The 18,881-nt window shown below is 33.2% G+C and overlaps 1 long non-coding RNA gene across 1 annotated transcript; it reads left to right on the top strand.

Moving 5' to 3' along the window:
• Positions 1–1,459: 1,459 nt before the first annotated feature.
• Positions 1,460–3,639, top strand: LOC149771677 (uncharacterized). Its single transcript, XR_016418176.1, has 3 exons — positions 1,460–1,686; positions 2,941–3,091; positions 3,527–3,639. It is a non-coding gene; the product is annotated as an uncharacterized LOC149771677 (long non-coding RNA).
• Positions 3,640–18,881: the final 15,242 nt, after the last annotated feature.

An 18,881-nucleotide genomic window follows, 5' to 3' on the forward strand; every position in this document is an offset into this window, starting at 1 on the left:
TTTGCACAAGATCACGATTCCTATCAAGAATATGCGTCTGCAACCCAGTTACAGCCATCGTGATATTAGTACAATTGCTCTCTATTCTCAACAGAAAACAAAATGAATATACGTAAGAGTGAAATGTTAATATTTGATTCTGAGTTATCTCTCTTTGACCAGAAGTTTAGTGGTTTATTCCCCTTGATTTCAGCTCTGCAGATATTTAGATATTATAATATAAATATACCTCTTTATTTTTGTGGTTATCTGTGTTAGGTATTTTTCGTCTTCGGACAAAGTCAAGTTTTTTCCTTTGTTAGACTGTATATTGCATTATGTTTCTGATCTTCTAAAAATGTGACTTTATCCGGTTTCTTACAGACATTGTTTGAAAGTGAAAGTACCGCATTTCATTAGCCATGTATATGCCTTACAAATTTATCAATATTAGAGATCGTTATTTTTCCCTGTTTAGAGTTTCGTAATGTAATGTTTTCTTAATTTTATTCAATGTATTGCATAGTTCAAGGAATTTATTTGCATTAATTATCTAAAAGTTAATTATTATATGAGCCTTTCATTGTTCGGTGGATGACCTAATATATTACATTTCACTGGGGAAAATATTTCTAATCTGTATGTTGCTGTGCACACCTCATTTATTTCAATTATGAAAGAACTAGCAGGCCACAAAGAGACTGGATCACCACACACATACCCAGAGTTACTTATGGACTCTAATAAAAAAAAAACAATCAGCATATAAAAATATAAATCAATTCATAGACTCAGCAGGACTTAGGAACAAAATATAATTAATATCCCCACAAAATCAAAAGACCCAGTAACTAGCTAAATAAATTTAGAAGCCACCACATAAAAACCCATAACATATCATTCAATTTTATAAAAGTATTAATAAATAATTCACTTACGAAGCACTTATAAAAAACTAAGGAAACCGCAAAATCGGATGTCCTAGATATCCTTAACGAACCGTGTAATCGGCTAGGACTCGGGTCTCTTGCTAAATAAATTATAGATAACATTCAATCTCTAAAAACATTAATTAATAAATATCTTAAAGAGGTAATATCTAAAAATTTATAAATAACATAACGTAGGAAACACACCCTAAACACCTCTACTAGTAATACCATAATAACCTTGAAAATTTCTCTTCATGCATGATTTCTACTAAGAACCTCTATAAACAGCATAGAACACCCCCCCCCATTTTAGAACATTTCGAAGGAAAAAAAAAATCGCAAGAAACACCAGGCAAATGCAACAAGAAACCAGCGATGTAAAGCAAGCAGGACCGTTCCCGAGCTCTCCTTCCCACTAATGACAGCCAACCATTCAGCTGTAAGGGACCTTAATGTCATTTCATTTTAAATATTTTATGACAGGGCCCATATCATATCATCAGTTTTCAAATCTTCGTTATTTTGTTATTATTTAAAATTCTTGAAAGAATAGCTTTGGCAGTTGACATAAAATAAAAGACGACACATTTCAATTGTGGCACCGGTACGGATCATACTTCTGAATTAAATTAACCTTACCGTCCGAAAACATGTACTGCCATTTTTTAGTACGGTTGGAAACGGCGTCTCAGTTCTCACATCTTGTTCATAGATGGACATGAATCAGAAGTTTTATCGAGTAGATAGTACTGAACTGAACCTGAAGATAATAAAGGTAAAATTAACATAATTACATTATTGATAGACACAGGTCCAGAACTGTTGGCATTCACGACCCGAATACATGTTCCACGAATATAAATAATAAGGAAACTGATACGTGTTTCGTGAAATGATGCTAGTCGTAAAATACTATAGTATACACAACGAACGTGGCATATATAGATACATCCAGACGTAAGTTGGCTAAACAACGACATTTAAAAGGATTATTTATATTTTATTCATATTGTTTTTCTCTCTTCATCACTTCCTATGCTGTGAGTTATCTCACTTTGACCACATGATATAATATGGTGATATTACCTCCCTTGATTCCGTTTTTTTCAGATATTTCAATACTCTAACATGAATACTTTTTCAGTTACGTATTGTGCATATGTTTTGTTTTTTCTTTAAAATATACTCGATTTATTTTTTATTGGATATATTTTTTTTTTATATATATAAAAAAAGTTCAGAACAAAAACAGTTTTACAGGTCATAATACAGGTATTTTCTTGATTTTGTATTGCAAGCATGTTGGCCAATTCTGCGCATCAGATAATTCTGTGCAATGATACATCACCTCTATAAATATTGGAACAAGTGTTATTTTTGGTCAAAAGTCCATTTTGTAGCAAGAAAGAATGATCTTACTTTAATAAGAAAAAGTGATATTCGTAAAGTGTACAAAATATCCCACATTTTGACACTAAATGCATCTGAAAATGTGATTTCTAAATGTTAACATTAAGTCCCACTCCATGACCTTCTTGAACCTGTAACCCAGAAAGTCCTATTTAGTATGTATCTTTTAGAAACATACAAATAAATACATTATATAAAAGATGAAGAAAAAAAATCTGCTTCTTGATCCAAGTTTCCAATTATGCAAGAAATTGTCCCACATGTACAAATTTATCTGCTACCCAACATGTCAACTTGTCGCTAGAATGGGATTCTCAAGAAATTGCCCAGCATATAGTCTGTTTCTAAATTCTTTAATAATTTTTCCCCATAAATAAGACAGTGTAAACACATTACATCCTATTCATTGTTGTTTCTCTTCCGCATAATAGCTTATTTCTTTTATAAAACATTGAACTTTAATATATTTTTCACAAGATCGGATTAGTTTGCTTAATATATCTTGCCATTTATAGGATTGGTTACATTGTATTTTGTAAAACTAGCTATAAACCTAATCTAACAACTTGAAATAACTGCTGACAGAAACAGTCCAAATTAATGTATTTCTTTTCTACAGCCAGATGGATGAGCATTACACCTTTTCAAAGCTGTTTGAAGAATAGGCCGACATATTGCGAGTCAGGAAAACTTGGGATGGTAGCCCCTGTGACCAAAATTAATATCATTTTGAACAGAATATTCTAGTGACAATTGCCTCTTTTCAAACGGTAAGCATTGCAGTATTTTATTTTCATCAATCACTCGAATTCAGTATGCGTTTTGATTCCATGTTGGAGACGGAAACCTTATGTGCACAGAAATGCCTGACAGCATTGTATATATATATGTGTGTGTGTATGTTTATGTGTGTGTGTGTGTGTGTGTGTGTGTGTGCTTACATCAGGATCCAAGAACCATTACTAGTTTGCAAATCCAGCACAATCAAGACATCTTTTTTGTGAGGAATTCAATCCTCTGGTCTACATTATATTATTTTGTTTTCCAGCTGATGGAGCACATGTAATGGCCATCTTTTGACTGATTTATATCTAATTTTGTATGTTCTACATGATGATTAGCAGCAACCCTCAATACACACCCATTACTGATTGACCAATCAAAACTCTTCATTATTTCATACTGGTACCAATATGTATTTACAGACAAATCAAGATGTTGAAAAGTGTCATGAATGGTTGGGAACCAGACTAAATGCAGCTGGAAACACTCAAGACAATGTGAGGCAAGATTGGTTAGGTAAAATTTGAGTTGTTTCAGTTCCTTGTTTTAGGTAAATCTGTATACTTATTACATGAGTGTATTTCTTCTCTCACTCTACCAGTAATATAAAAAAGTAACAAAAGCAAAACCTTGTTTACTCAGAATGCTATTGATTGTATCCCAGACACAAGTATTTAAAATTAGCACAATACTGATAACCAATGACGGTGATGAATTTTCCTATCCTCATCTTGACATGCTTTGAACCAAATGACCCTTTTGTGTAAACTTTGTTTTATGTCACCCATTTTTCACGTAGTTCACTGCAGTCTATTTCTTCCTGTGACAAGTTCGTATATATATATATATATATATATATATATATATACACACACATTAGAGCAACATCGACATAACATGGAAGTCATTTATAGGTAAATACACATAAAGAAATCTAACTTGGTGTTCCTAATGCTTTTCCTTATCAAAATTTTGATTTTGGAACAGATTTTGTCAGAAAAGCAGAAAGAAATAAATTAGGGAAAAATCATGAAGGTATTTTAATAAAATTGTTTACTTATAATAAAAGAATATTAGATTTAGAGTACAACATTTTTCAATAGGTAATTGGCATTGTGAGTATGCAGAACCCCAGTTCTTTAATGTACAGTTTTTGTAACTTTAAAACTATTTTGCATCCTTCATAACTTATTTCTATAAAAGTGCAAATAATGATAGACGGAAGACATTTAGAAAGAATAAATTTGTGAAGATAAGTTAAATATCAAGATTATTTGAAAGGATGTTTGAAAATTTACTATTAAAGTAAAATTGCCTATTTGTGAGAAAAAAATCCTAATACTTTTATTTAAATAAGCAGAAATGTATTGGATGCTGATTTATTTATGAAATATTTCATAAAAGTGTGTGTTTCATGTTCCTTAACCCAAATTAAAATACCCAAGAACCACCCCAGAACAACAATAATGACAGATCCATGTAAAACACATGCACAAATCTAAATAGTGTTGCAGATGCAGTTATCAGCCATGAGTGATACAGCTAACACATGTTGAGTAGCATACTGGATGCTTGTTATGGCAGGAATTTGATTTGCCATGTCAGAATAGTTAGTAAAGAGTTTTAAGAGGACTTACTGATTGTTAAAAAGAGAATTGGAGAAATGGATTATTTTTTCATGGTATGTATCCTTGTTTCACAAATAATAATGACATGACTTTTGACAAATCTTTTTGTCTGTGTGACTCATTGTTGTTAAGTGTAAGCAGCTGTTGAGCCTGTGACATCATTGTGATATGTGTCCTCTTGAGAAATGGCTGTTTATGACACTACCTATGAATTGGGTAGTGTCAAAATAGGAAGTGGAATGATACATCATACCTAGTCGAGAGTTTTTGTAGTGCATGGCAGACACAGTGAATGATTCCAATGCTCACAGGTGGAGGAGGATGGACATCTGTGTAAAAGGTTAACTGGAAAACAATTACTGTTCATGGTCAGTAATTTAATACCAGAACTGTTCCACACATGTTATGTACATTTGCAATTGGTAATAATCAGGACATTCCAGAACCAATCAAATTGCAAAAGTCATTAATTACAAATCCTAGTTTTGGTAGGACTACACAATGGGGAAAAATTAAGGATGTCATCCAGGTTGGACAGCAGGGGGTGTTCCAGTTTCATTAAACTATGATCTTGCCACCTACAGGAACAGAACCCAGCAACAGGAAATCACTATGTGAACTGGATACCATTTTTGTGCCAGATTTCATTGAACATTGTCATATACTGTAATCATTTTGCAGAATGAACATATTCACATTGTAGATGTGGTGTCTTATTGTTGTCATTTTATTGGAATCTATTAAAATTTAAGGTTTGTACTTTTTGTTTCCAAACTCGCATTATGGTTTTTAAAAAGAACATAACAAATTCCAGTATAACCTCATTTTGCACTTAATAAAGACAGGTTTTAACATGCACCCTGTTACTTTGGTAGTGGCTGAGAGGTTAGAGTGCCAGACTAGTGATACTTGGGTTGCTGGTTTGATTACTACTCAGATTAACCAGGTTGGCTGCTATGAGTCTATGAGAAAAGCACTTTACCTGTATGGTCTTGCACTGAATTGTCTGCATACATTCTTCTGGTCACTGGAACAGATGCAGCACTGGAACTTGGTAGAGATATCTGACTCCTTTGTTATGTGGAATATTTCCAGGTTTTAAAAAAGTTTTCTTTTTCTTGTACCTTTTCATGGTTTCAGTTACAATAACTGCATGTAAAATACATGAAGTATCCTCTCTCTCACCTTTATAACTAGCTACCTTGGTGTCAAAGAACTCCACTAATTCCTCAATACTATTGGAAGCCTATCATCTGAGGGCTGCTCCCCTTCATGGGTGGAAATAATGATATAATGTCCTTGGTTAGTACCCCTAGCTAGTGTATTTAAATGCTACCAGATTTCAGGTGTTACCTTTTATTGACAGGTCCTGGCTTAATTGCTTCACACCTGATAAGGAAAACCAATGATGTTCTTGATAAAGGAATGGAGAGACTTTACCACAAAACAAAATTTGTCAGCTTCATTTTCTTATAATTTTCATTAAAATGTAATTTAAAATTAAATTTAAATTTTCACATAAAAATATGTATCATTTTTTAAAATTGAATTTTCTAGGAAAGTTTAACAATTTTATTTTCTAGTACTTTCCAGATTGGTGTTAGGACTAAAAACTAATTACATTTTATTTAAAGTCTTTGCCTTGGTTAGCAAAATCACAATTAAACTTTAAGTTTTGTGCATTTTTGACAGTTGGCCATTTGGAATTGGCTTGTGCTTCTGTTACAGTGGTGTCAGATAAAAGCCTGTCCTTGTTCTATTCATGGACGAAATTCCTTGAAACTTTGCAGCAGTATTTAAGAATCATTGATTTGAACACGGATGGAGGTTTTGTCCATTCAGGTGAAGGAGTCTAACCCTGTCAGGGCAGTATTGATTAAACTTTTGGTATGAAATATTTATTTATTAATGATAGTCACATGAAATGTTCACATCTTTTGTATATGGACTATGAACATTAGAAAAAAAATAATTTTGTTGTGTTAAATTTAAAAATAAATTCACAGAAATGTTATCTGTTGGAGATGACACTCATTATTATTAACAGCAATGTATTCTTACACCATATAGAAGTTGCAATGGAGGATTTTTTTAAAACCGTGTCGTGCATGCATGCATGGATGGATGATTGTGTTGGGTAAGAAGGAGAAAACTAAGAGTGTGGTCTTTATTTTACTAGACAAAGCTGACATGACAGTGATGTCTTAAGTACATTCCTTCCTTCCTTTGATTCCTTCCTTCCTTCCTTCCTTCTTTCCTTCCTTCATTCATTCATTCATTCTGTTAGCTAGTAAGTCATTTTATGCTATTTTATTTTAGAATTTATTTGCATATATGTATTTTGCTTTTTAATTTCTTTATTTGTGTCTTCATAGTCAGAGAAAACTGTTTTGACCTCTTCATAGGTTTCCTCAGGTGGTAGTAAGTAGCAAATCTGCACATAACATGCTTTGTACCACCTACAGATTTACCCACTGCAGTTTTCCCTTCTGTACAGTGTGTTCTTCCTGGTGTCTTTGAGGACTGTCATTTTGCACATGGAATTAAGATAACCTTTTTGTCTGTAGTGTCCAGTGGCTGCTGCTAAACCTGTGCATTGGAGTGATCACCCTTGGAGTCTGCCAGTCCTTTGCAGTATCAGACTTCCTATTGCCTTGCTGTGTCCTGTACCTCAGATGGGTCTGTATCATATTTCTTCATCTTGTTAGAATATGTTTCCTGGTTTGGGGATACTTTGATACAATTGATGGCAAGTGCAGTCTTTATCAATTGTCTCCAGTGATCTCAGAGTCCTTGTTGAAAGTTTACCTCCCAAGTGTTTCACCTTTGTTATCAGTGATGATCCTAGTCTGTTTTCGAGTCTCTATATATATTGTTGAATGCACTCTTGCCTCAAAGTTTCTGGAATAGTTAATATTTTTAGGTAATGAAACACTGATTGATCTGTTCACAACCTCACATTTTTGTGTGTTTTTGTTCAGTTGCAGTCTTTCTACATTACAGGAGAGTTTAATTGCCAGAACGTCTAGCGGATATTCTTATCATTTTCTGTCATGTTTAGACGAGTCACTTGATGAAGGCCCAGGTATGCGGATCATATCCACCAACTGTTAGTACTTCCTCCCCTACAGACTTTTCAATACTATCAACATTTTTAGCAATCCCCTGAATAACAGCGCAGAGTGGCATCCAATACTTGGGGAAGTTGATATTTGTAATATCACCACCATTGTCCTCCATCAGTTCCTTGAAGATCAAACTGCAGCATGGTTTAATATCTTGGCTGACAATTTTCTGTTCGGGCCTTTTTCCTTCTGTTGTTTTTATTCCTGGAAACATGTTTTCACTAAATATTGCAGAATTACACCGTTTGAACTGTAAATGACCCAAATGAATGGAGTCTGACAGTCATTCTACTTCCCACATTGGCTGTAGAATGTTGTAAGCAGCTTGAAAGGCAGCAGCAGCCTGCGCATCTTCAGCTGTTGTTGCATGTCTAATGAGAATCTCTTGCAGCACCAACTTGTTTCCCATTTCTCTTGTGATTTCATACTCTGAATGTGTTGCAACTGGTGACATATTTGTTGTGCAGTCAACATGGCCTCCTGAACATTGCACATCCAAACCTTTCCCCATCAGCAATGCTCCAGTCTGACACAGCTTGTTTCTACAGTAGTCCACACAATGTATTGCTTCTCTGTAACAGTTTCACAGGCAATTCCAACAGCTTGTGATGAACTTTGACCAGGTTTCTTTTCATGTCCAAAGCTAATGGCATTGTATCTTGCATCAAAAGCAACATTTATTGGCTCAGGATGCTGAACACCACGAATGACATTAACCTGTCTGACTGGTTTCAGCTTGTCTGTCATATACATTTCATTGAGCTCCACTGTTGCTTTGCCTACAAGGTTGGAGGCCCTTTGCATAGATGTTCTGGTAGGTGGTGGAATGTCAGTGGCTGCAAGCAAGTATCTAGCCCTGATGTTGCCCAATGGTGTATCTTTTAATCCATCTTGAAACATCATATTTATAGTAGCAGGATTTGGGCCAGGTTTATTTGTTTTTATCTCCTCATGCAACTTATAATCTTGTAACTTAAAGCTGCAGTGTTTACGCATCATAGTGTGCTTCCAAGCAAGTCCCCATTTTCTTTCATTAGCAATTTGGAACTCTGGTCTGCCACATATGTTGACTTGATTACCATGGCGATGAATGATATCATTCCACATTTCTACATTTTTTTCATACAAATCATACATGTCCCATCATGCTCATTCAGTTCTGCCTCTTTCAAGTCCAGTTTTGCTTTGGTAGATGTTCGTAAGAATTTTGCAGACCCATGTGTGCCATTACATCCTGGTGCCTTAACTGACTGGAGACCCCCATGTGTCAGCCTTGTCGCTGCTATGAGAGAGAACATGTCTGCATCCATTCTTCTGGTCACTGGAAGAGATGCAGCACTGGAACTTGGTAGAGTATCATCAGTCTGAGCTTCAGCTGGGTTTTAATTTCACTTTTGATTCAATCACTTGCATTGTAAGACTAAAATGTGGACAAAAATGCACCGTTCATTCGTGCTTCAACACCCACTCTATGTTTATAGGCTCATACAAGCTTATAATAAAATTACATTGTGTATGGTGCGGCCTAATGTAGATTAATTTCTTTAGATTGCTGATCATCAAAAAATGATATGTCTCATAAACACTTAATAAGTTCTCTCAACACATGATTAAGTTCAAGTAATCACTGTATGTTACTAATGTTTTTAAGTATATACCAAAAAATAGTTTTAAAAAATTTCATTTACTTAATAATACATTTATGCAAAGAACTTAAATTTGATTAACTAATATGTTTATATAATTATCTAATTATTAGATTCAGATCCATATAGACAATGAGTAGTCTGATCTTCCTATCCATTGTATCTATTATGGTCTACAAGTTCTCATCTTCCTATCCATTGTATCTATTATGGTCTACAAGTTCTCATCTTCCTATCCATTGTATCTATTATGGTCTACAAGTTCTGATCTTCCTATCCATTGTATCTATTATGGTCTACAAGTTCTGATCTTCCTATCCATTGTATCTATTATGGTCTACAAGTTCTGATCTTCCTATCCATTGTATCTATTATGGTCTACAAATTCTGATCTTCCTATCCATTGTATCTATTATGGTCTACAAATTCTGATCTTCCTATCCATTGTATCTATTATGGTCTACAAATTCTGATCTTCCTATCCATTGTATCTATTATGGTCTACAAATTCTGATCTTCCTATCCATTGTATCTATTATGGTCTACAAATTCTGATCTTCCTATCCATTGTATCTATTATGGTCTACAAATTCTGATCTTCCTATCCATTGTATCTATTATGGTCTACAAATTCTGATCTTCCTATCCATTGTATCTATTATGGTCTACAAATTCTGATCTTCCTATCCATTGTATCTATTATGGTCTACAAATTCTGATCTTCCTATCCATTGTATCTATTATGGTCTACAAGTTCTGATCTTGCCATCCATTGTATCTATTATGGTCTACAAGTTCTGATCTTGCCATCCATTGTATCTATTATGGTCTACAAGTTCTGATCTTCCTATCCATTGTATCTATTATGGTCTACAAGTTCTGATCTTCCTATCCATTGTATCTATTATGGTCTACAAGTTCTGATCTTCCTATCCATTGTATCTATTATGGTCTACAAGTTCTGATCTTCCTATCCATTGTATCTATTATGGTCTACAAGTTCTGATCTTCCTATCCATTGTATCTATTATGGTCTACAAATTCTGATCTTCCTATCCATTGTATCTATTATGGTCTACAAGTTCTCATCTTCCTATCCATTGTATCTATTATGGTCTACAAATTCTGATCTTCCTATCCATTGTATCTATTATGGTCTACAAATTCTGATCTTCCTATCCATTGTATCTATTATGGTCTACAAATTCTGATCTTCCTATCCATTGTATCTATTATGGTCTACAAATTCTGATCTTCCTATCCATTGTATCTATTATGGTCTACAAGTTCTGATCTTGCCATCCATTGTATCTATTATGGTCTACAAATTCTGATCTTCCTATCCATTGTATATATTATGGTCTACAAATTCTGATCTTCCTATCCATTGTATCTATTATGGTCTACAAGTTCTGATCTTCCTATCCATTGTATCTATTATGGTCTACAAATTCTGATCTTCCTATCCATTGTATCTATTATGGTCTACAAGTTCTGATCTTCCTATCCATTGTATCTATTATGGTCTACAAGTTCTGATCTTCCTATCCATTGTATCTATTATGGTCTACAAATTCTGATTTTCCTATCCATTGTATCTATTATGGTCTACAAGTTCTGATCTTCCTATCCATTGTATCTATTATGGTCTACAAATTCTGATCTTCCTATCCATTGTATCTATTATGGTCTACAAATTCTGATCTTCCTATCCATTGTATCTATTATGGTCTACAAATTCTGATCTTCCTATCCATTGTATCTATTATGGTCTACAAATTCTGATCTTCCTATCCATTGTATCTATTATGGTCTACAAATTCTGATCTTCCTATCCATTGTATCTATTATGGTCTACAAATTCTGATCTTCCTATCCATTGTATCTATTATGGTCTACAAATTCTGATCTTCCTATCCATTGTATCTATTATGGTCTACAAGTTCTGATCTTGCCATCCATTGTATCTATTATGGTCTACAAGTTCTGATCTTGCCATCCATTGTATCTATTATGGTCTACAAGTTCTGATCTTCCTATCCATTGTATCTATTATGGTCTACAAATTCTGATCTTCCTATCCATTGTATCTATTATGGTCTACAAGTTCTCATCTTCCTATCCATTGTATCTATTATGGTCTACAAATTCTGATCTTCCTATCCATTGTATCTATTATGGTCTACAAATTCTGATCTTCCTATCCATTGTATCTATTATGGTCTACAAATTCTGATCTTCCTATCCATTGTATCTATTATGGTCTACAAATTCTGATCTTCCTATCCATTGTATCTATTATGGTCTACAAGTTCTGATCTTGCCATCCATTGTATCTATTATGGTCTACAAATTCTGATCTTCCTATCCATTGTATATATTATGGTCTACAAATTCTGATCTTCCTATCCATTGTATCTATTATGGTCTACAAGTTCTGATCTTCCTATCCATTGTATCTATTATGGTCTACAAGTTCTGATCTTCCTATCCATTGTATCTATTATGGTCTACAAATTCTGATCTTCCTATCCATTGTATCTATTATGGTCTACAAGTTCTGATCTTCCTATCCATTGTATCTATTATGGTCTACAAGTTCTGATCTTCCTATCCATTGTATCTATTATGGTCTACAAGTTCTGATCTTCCTATCCATTGTATCTATTATGGTCTACAAATTCTGATCTTCCTATCCATTGTATCTATTATGGTCTACAAATTCTGATCTTCCTATCCATTGTATCTATTATGGTCTACAAGTTCTGATCTTCCTATCCATTGTATCTATTATGGTCTACAAGTTCTGATCTTCCTATCCATTGTATCTATTATGGTCTACAAGTTCTGATCTTCCTATCCATTGTATCTATTATGGTCTACAAATTCTGATCTTCCTATCCATTGTATCTATTATGGTCTACAAGTTCTGATCTTCCTATCCATTGTATCTATTATGGTCTACAAGTTCTGATCTTCCTATCCATTGTATCTATTATGGTCTACAAGTTCTGATCTTCCTATCCATTGTATCTATTATGGTCTACAAGTTCTGATCTTCCTATCCATTGTATCTATTATGGTCTACAAGTTCTGATCTTCCTATCCATTGTATCTATTATGGTCTACAAATTCTGATCTTCCTATCCATTGTATCTATTATGGTCTACAAATTCTGATCTTCCTATCCATTGTATCTATTATGGTCTACAAATTCTGATCTTCCTATCCATTGTATCTATTATGGTCTACAAATTCTGATCTTCCTATCCATTGTATCTATTATGGTCTACAAATTCTGATCTTCCTATCCATTGTATCTATTATGGTCTACAAATTCTGATCTTCCTATCCATTGTATCTATTATGGTCTACAAATTCTGATCTTCCTATCCATTGTATCTATTATGGTCTACAAATTCTGATCTTCCTATCCATTGTATCTATTATGGTCTACAAATTCTGATCTTCCTATCCATTGTATCTATTATGGTCTACAAATTCTGATCTTCCTATCCATTGTATCTATTATGGTCTACAAATTCTGATCTTCCTATCCATTGTATCTATTATGGTCTACAAATTCTGATCTTCCTATCCATTGTATATATTATGGTCTACAAATTCTGATTTTCCTATCCATTGTATCTATTATGGTCTACAAATTCTGATTTTCCTATCCATTGTATCTATTATGGTCTACAAATTCTGATCTTCCTATCCATTGTATCTATTATGGTCTACAAATTCTGATCTTCCTATCCATTGTATCTATTATGGTCTACAAATTCTGATCTTGCCATCCATTGTATCTATTATGGTCTACAAATTCTGATCTTCCTATCCATTGTATCTATTATGGTCTACAAATTCTGATCTTCCTATCCATTGTATCTATTATGGTCTACAAGTTCTGATCTTCCTATCCATTGTATCTATTATGGTCTACAAGTTCTGATCTTCCTATCCATTGTATCTATTATGGTCTACAAGTTCTGATCTTCCTATCCATTGTATCTATTATGGTCTACAAATTCTGATCTTCCTATCCATTGTATCTATTATGGTCTACAAATTCTGATCTTGCCATCCATTGTATCTATTATGGTCTACAAATTCTGATCTTCCTATCCATTGTATCTATTATGGTCTACAAATTCTGATCTTCCTATCCATTGTATCTGTTATGGTCTACAAATTCTGATCTTCCTATCCGTTGTATCTGTTATGGTCTACAAATTCTGATTTTCCTATCCGTTGTATCTATTATGGTCTACAAATTCTGATTTTCCTATCCATTGTATATATTATGGTCTACAAATTCTGATTTTCCTATCCATTGTATCTATTATGGTCTACAAATTCTGATCTTCCTATCCATTGTATCTATTATGGTCTACAAATTCTGATTTTCCTATCCATTGTATATATTATGGTCTACAAATTCTGATTTTCCTATCCATTGTATATATTATGGTCTACAAATTCTGATCTTCCTATCCATTGTATATATTATGGTCTACAAATTCTGATTTTCCTATCCATTGTATCTATTATGGTCTACAAATTCTGATCTTCCTATCCATTGTATCTATTATGGTCTACAAGTTCTGATCTTCCTATCCATTGTATCTATTATGGTCTACAAGTTCTGATCTTCCTATCCATTGTATCTATTATGGTCTACAAATTCTGATCTTGCCATCCATTGTATCTATTATGGTCTACAAATTCTGATCTTCCTATCCATTGTATCTATTATGGTCTACAAGTTCTGATCTTCCTATCCATTGTATCTATTATGGTCTACAAATTCTGATCTTCCTATCCATTGTATCTATTATGGTCTACAAATTCTGATCTTCCTATCCATTGTATCTATTATGGTCTACAAATTCTGATCTTCCTATCCATTGTATCTATTATGGTCTACAAATTCTGATCTTCCTATCCATTGTATCTATTATGGTCTACAAATTCTGATCTTGCCATCCATTGTATCTATTATGGTCTACAAATTCTGATCTTGCCATCCATTGTATCTATTATGGTCTACAAATTCTGATCTTCCTATCCATTGTATCTATTATGGTCTACAAATTCTGATCTTCCTATCCATTGTATCTATTATGGTCTACAAGTTCTGATCTTCCTATCCATTGTATCTATTATGGTCTACAAATTCTGATCTTCCTATCCATTGTATCTATTATGGTCTACAAATTCTGATCTTCCTATCCATTGTATCTATTATGGTCTACAAATTCTGATCTTGCCATCCATTGTATCTATTATGGTCTACAAATTCTGATCTTCCTATCCATTGTATCTGTTATGGTCTACAAATTCTGATCTTCCTATCCATTGTATCTGTTATGGTCTACAAATTCTGATTTTCCTATCCATTGTATCTATTATGGTCTACAAATTCTGATTTTCCTATCCATTGTATCTATTATGGTCTACAAATTCTGATCTTCCTATCCATTGTATCTATTATGGTCTACAAATTCTGATTTTCCTATCCATTGTATATATTATGGTCTACAAATTCTGATTTTCCTATCCATTGTATATATTATGGTCTACAAATTCTGATCTTCCTATCCATTGTATATATTATGGTCTACAAATTCTGATTTTCCTATCCATTGTATCTATTATGGTCTACAAATTCTGATCTTCCTATCCATTGTATCTATTATGGTCTACAAATTCTGATCTTCCTATCCATTGTATCTATTATGGTCTACAAGTTCTGATCTTCCTATCCATTGTATCTATTATGGTCTACAAATTCTGATCTTGCCATCCATTGTATCTATTATGGTCTACAAATTCTGATCTTCCTATCCATTGTATCTATTATGGTCTACAAATTCTGATCTTCCTATCCATTGTATCTGTTATGGTCTACAAATTCTGATTTTCCTATCCATTGTATCTATTATGGTCTACAAATTCTGATTTTCCTATCCATTGTATATATTATGGTCTACAAATTCTGATTTTCCTATCCATTGTATCTATTATGGTCTACAAATTCTGATCTTCCTATCCATTGTATCTATTATGGTCTACAAATTCTGATCTTCCTATCCATTGTATCTATTATGGTCTACAAATTCTGATCTTCCTATCCATTGTATCTATTATGGTCTACAAATTCTGATCTTGCCATCCATTGTATCTATTATGGTCTACAAATTCTGATCTTCCTATCCATTGTATCTATTATGGTCTACAAATTCTGATCTTCCTATCCATTGTATCTATTATGGTCTACAAGTTCTGATCTTCCTATCCATTGTATCTATTATGGTCTACAAATTCTGATCTTGCCATCCATTGTATCTATTATGGTCTACAAATTCTGATCTTCCTATCCATTGTATCTATTATGGTCTACAAATTCTGATCTTCCTATCCATTGTATCTGTTATGGTCTACAAATTCTGATTTTCCTATCCATTGTATCTATTATGGTCTACAAATTCTGATTTTCCTATCCATTGTATCTATTATGGTCTACAAATTCTGATTTTCCTATCCATTGTATCTATTATGGTCTACAAATTCTGATCTTCCTATCCATTGTATCTATTATGGTCTACAAATTCTGATCTTCCTATCCATTGTATCTATTATGGTCTACAAATTCTGATCTTCCTATCCATTGTATCTATTATGGTCTACAAATTCTGATCTTGCCATCCATTGTATCTATTATGGTCTACAAATTCTGATCTTCCTATCCATTGTATCTATTATGGTCTACAAATTCTGATCTTCCTATCCATTGTATCTATTATGGTCTACAAGTTCTGATCTTCCTATCCATTGTATCTATTATGGTCTACAAATTCTGATCTTCCTATCCATTGTATCTATTATGGTCTACAAATTCTGATCTTCCTATCCATTGTATCTATTATGGTCTACAAATTCTGATCTTGCCATCCATTGTATCTATTATGGTCTACAAATTCTGATCTTCCTATCCATTGTATCTATTATGGTCTACAAATTCTGATTTTCCTATCCATTGTATATATTATGGTCTACAAATTCTGATTTTCCTATCCATTGTATATATTATGGTCTACAAATTCTGATCTTCCTATCCATTGTATATATTATGGTCTACAAATTCTGATTTTCCTATCCATTGTATCTATTATGGTCTACAAATTCTGATCTTCCTATCCATTGTATCTATTATGGTCTACAAGTTCTGATCTTCCTATCCATTGTATCTATTATGGTCTACAAGTTCTGATCTTCCTATCCATTGTATCTATTATGGTCTACAAATTCTGATCTTGCCATCCATTGTATCTATTATGGTCTACAAATTCTGATCTTCCTATCCATTGTATCTATTATGGTCTACAAGTTCTGATCTTCCTATCCATTGTATCTATTATGGTCTACAAATTCTGATCTTCCTATCCATTGTATCTATTATGGTCTACAAATTCTGATCTTCCTATCCATTGTATCTATTATGGTCTACAAATTCTGATCTTCCTATCCATTGTATCTATTATGGTCTACAAATTCTGATCTTCCTATCCATTGTATCTATTATGGTCTACAAATTCTGATCTTGCCATCCATTGTATCTATTATGGTCTACAAATTCTGATCTTGCCATCCATTGTATCTATTATGGTCTACAAATTCTGATCTTCCTATCCATTGTATCTATTATGGTCTACAAATTCTGATCTTCCTATCCATTGTATCTATTATGGTCTACAAGTTCTGATCTTCCTATCCATTGTATCTATTATGGTCTACAAATTCTGATCTTCCTATCCATTGTATCTATTATGGTCTACAAATTCTGATCTTCCTATCCATTGTATCTATTATGGTCTACAAATTCTGATCTTGCCATCCATTGTATCTATTATGGTCTACAAATTCTGATCTTCCTATCCATTGTATCTGTTATGGTCTACAAATTCTGATCTTCCTATCCATTGTATCTGTTATGGTCTACAAATTCTGATTTTCCTATCCATTGTATCTATTATGGTCTACAAATTCTGATTTTCCTATCCATTGTATCTATTATGGTCTACAAATTCTGATCTTCCTATCCATTGTATCTATTATGGTCTACAAATTCTGATTTTCCTATCCATTGTATATATTATGGTCTACAAATTCTGATTTTCCTATCCATTGTATATATTATGGTCTACAAATTCTGATCTTCCTATCCATTGTATATATTATGGTCTACAAATTCTGATTTTCCTATCCATTGTATCTATTATGGTCTACAAATTCTGATCTTCCTATCCATTGTATCTATTATGGTCTACAAATTCTGATCTTCCTATCCATTGTATCTATTATGGTCTACAAGTTCTGATCTTCCTATCCATTGTATCTATTATGGTCTACAAATTCTGATCTTGCCATCCATTGTATCTATTATGGTCTACAAATTCTGATCTTCCTATCCATTGTATCTATTATGGTCTACAAATTCTGATCTTCCTATCCATTGTATCTGTTATGGTCTACAAATTCTGATTTTCCTATCCATTGTATCTATTATGGTCTACAAATTCTGATTTTCCTATCCATTGTATATATTATGGTCTACAAATTCTGATTTTCCTATCCATTGTATCTATTATGGTCTACAAATTCTGATCTTCCTATCCATTGTATCTATTATGGTCTACAAATTCTGATCTTCCTATCCATTGTATCTATTATGGTCTACAAATTCTGATCTTCCTATCCATTGTATCTATTATGGTCTACAAATTCTGATCTTGCCATCCATTGTATCTATTATGGTCTACAAATTCTGATCTTCCTATCCATTGTATCTATTATGGTCTACAAATTCTGATCTTCCTATCCATTGTATCTATTATGGTCTACAAGTTCTGATCTTCCTATCCATTGTATCTATTATGGTCTACAAATTCTGATCTTGCCATCCATTGTATCTATTATGGTCTACAAATTCTGATCTTCCTATCCATTGTATCTATTATGGTCTACAAATTCTGATCTTCCTATCCATTGTATCTGTTATGGTCTACAAATTCTGATTTTCCTATCCATTGTATCTATTATGGTCTACAAATTCTGATTTTCCTATCCATTGTATCTATTATGGTCTACAAATTCTGATTTTCCTATCCATTGTATCTATTATGGTCTACAAATTCTGATCTTCCTATCCATTGTATCTATTATGGTCTACAAATTCTGATCTTCCTATCCATTGTATCTATTATGGTCTACAAATTCTGATCTTCCTATCCATTGTATCTATTATGGTCTACAAATTCTGATCTTGCCATCCATTGTATCTATTATGGTCTACAAATTCTGATCTTCCTA

The sequence above is a fragment of the Sinohyriopsis cumingii genome, unplaced genomic scaffold (assembly GCF_028554795.1).
Source record: "Sinohyriopsis cumingii isolate HCF-2022 unplaced genomic scaffold, ASM2855479v2 utg001741l, whole genome shotgun sequence".
Classification (NCBI taxonomy): Eukaryota; Metazoa; Mollusca; class Bivalvia; order Unionida; family Unionidae; genus Sinohyriopsis; species Sinohyriopsis cumingii.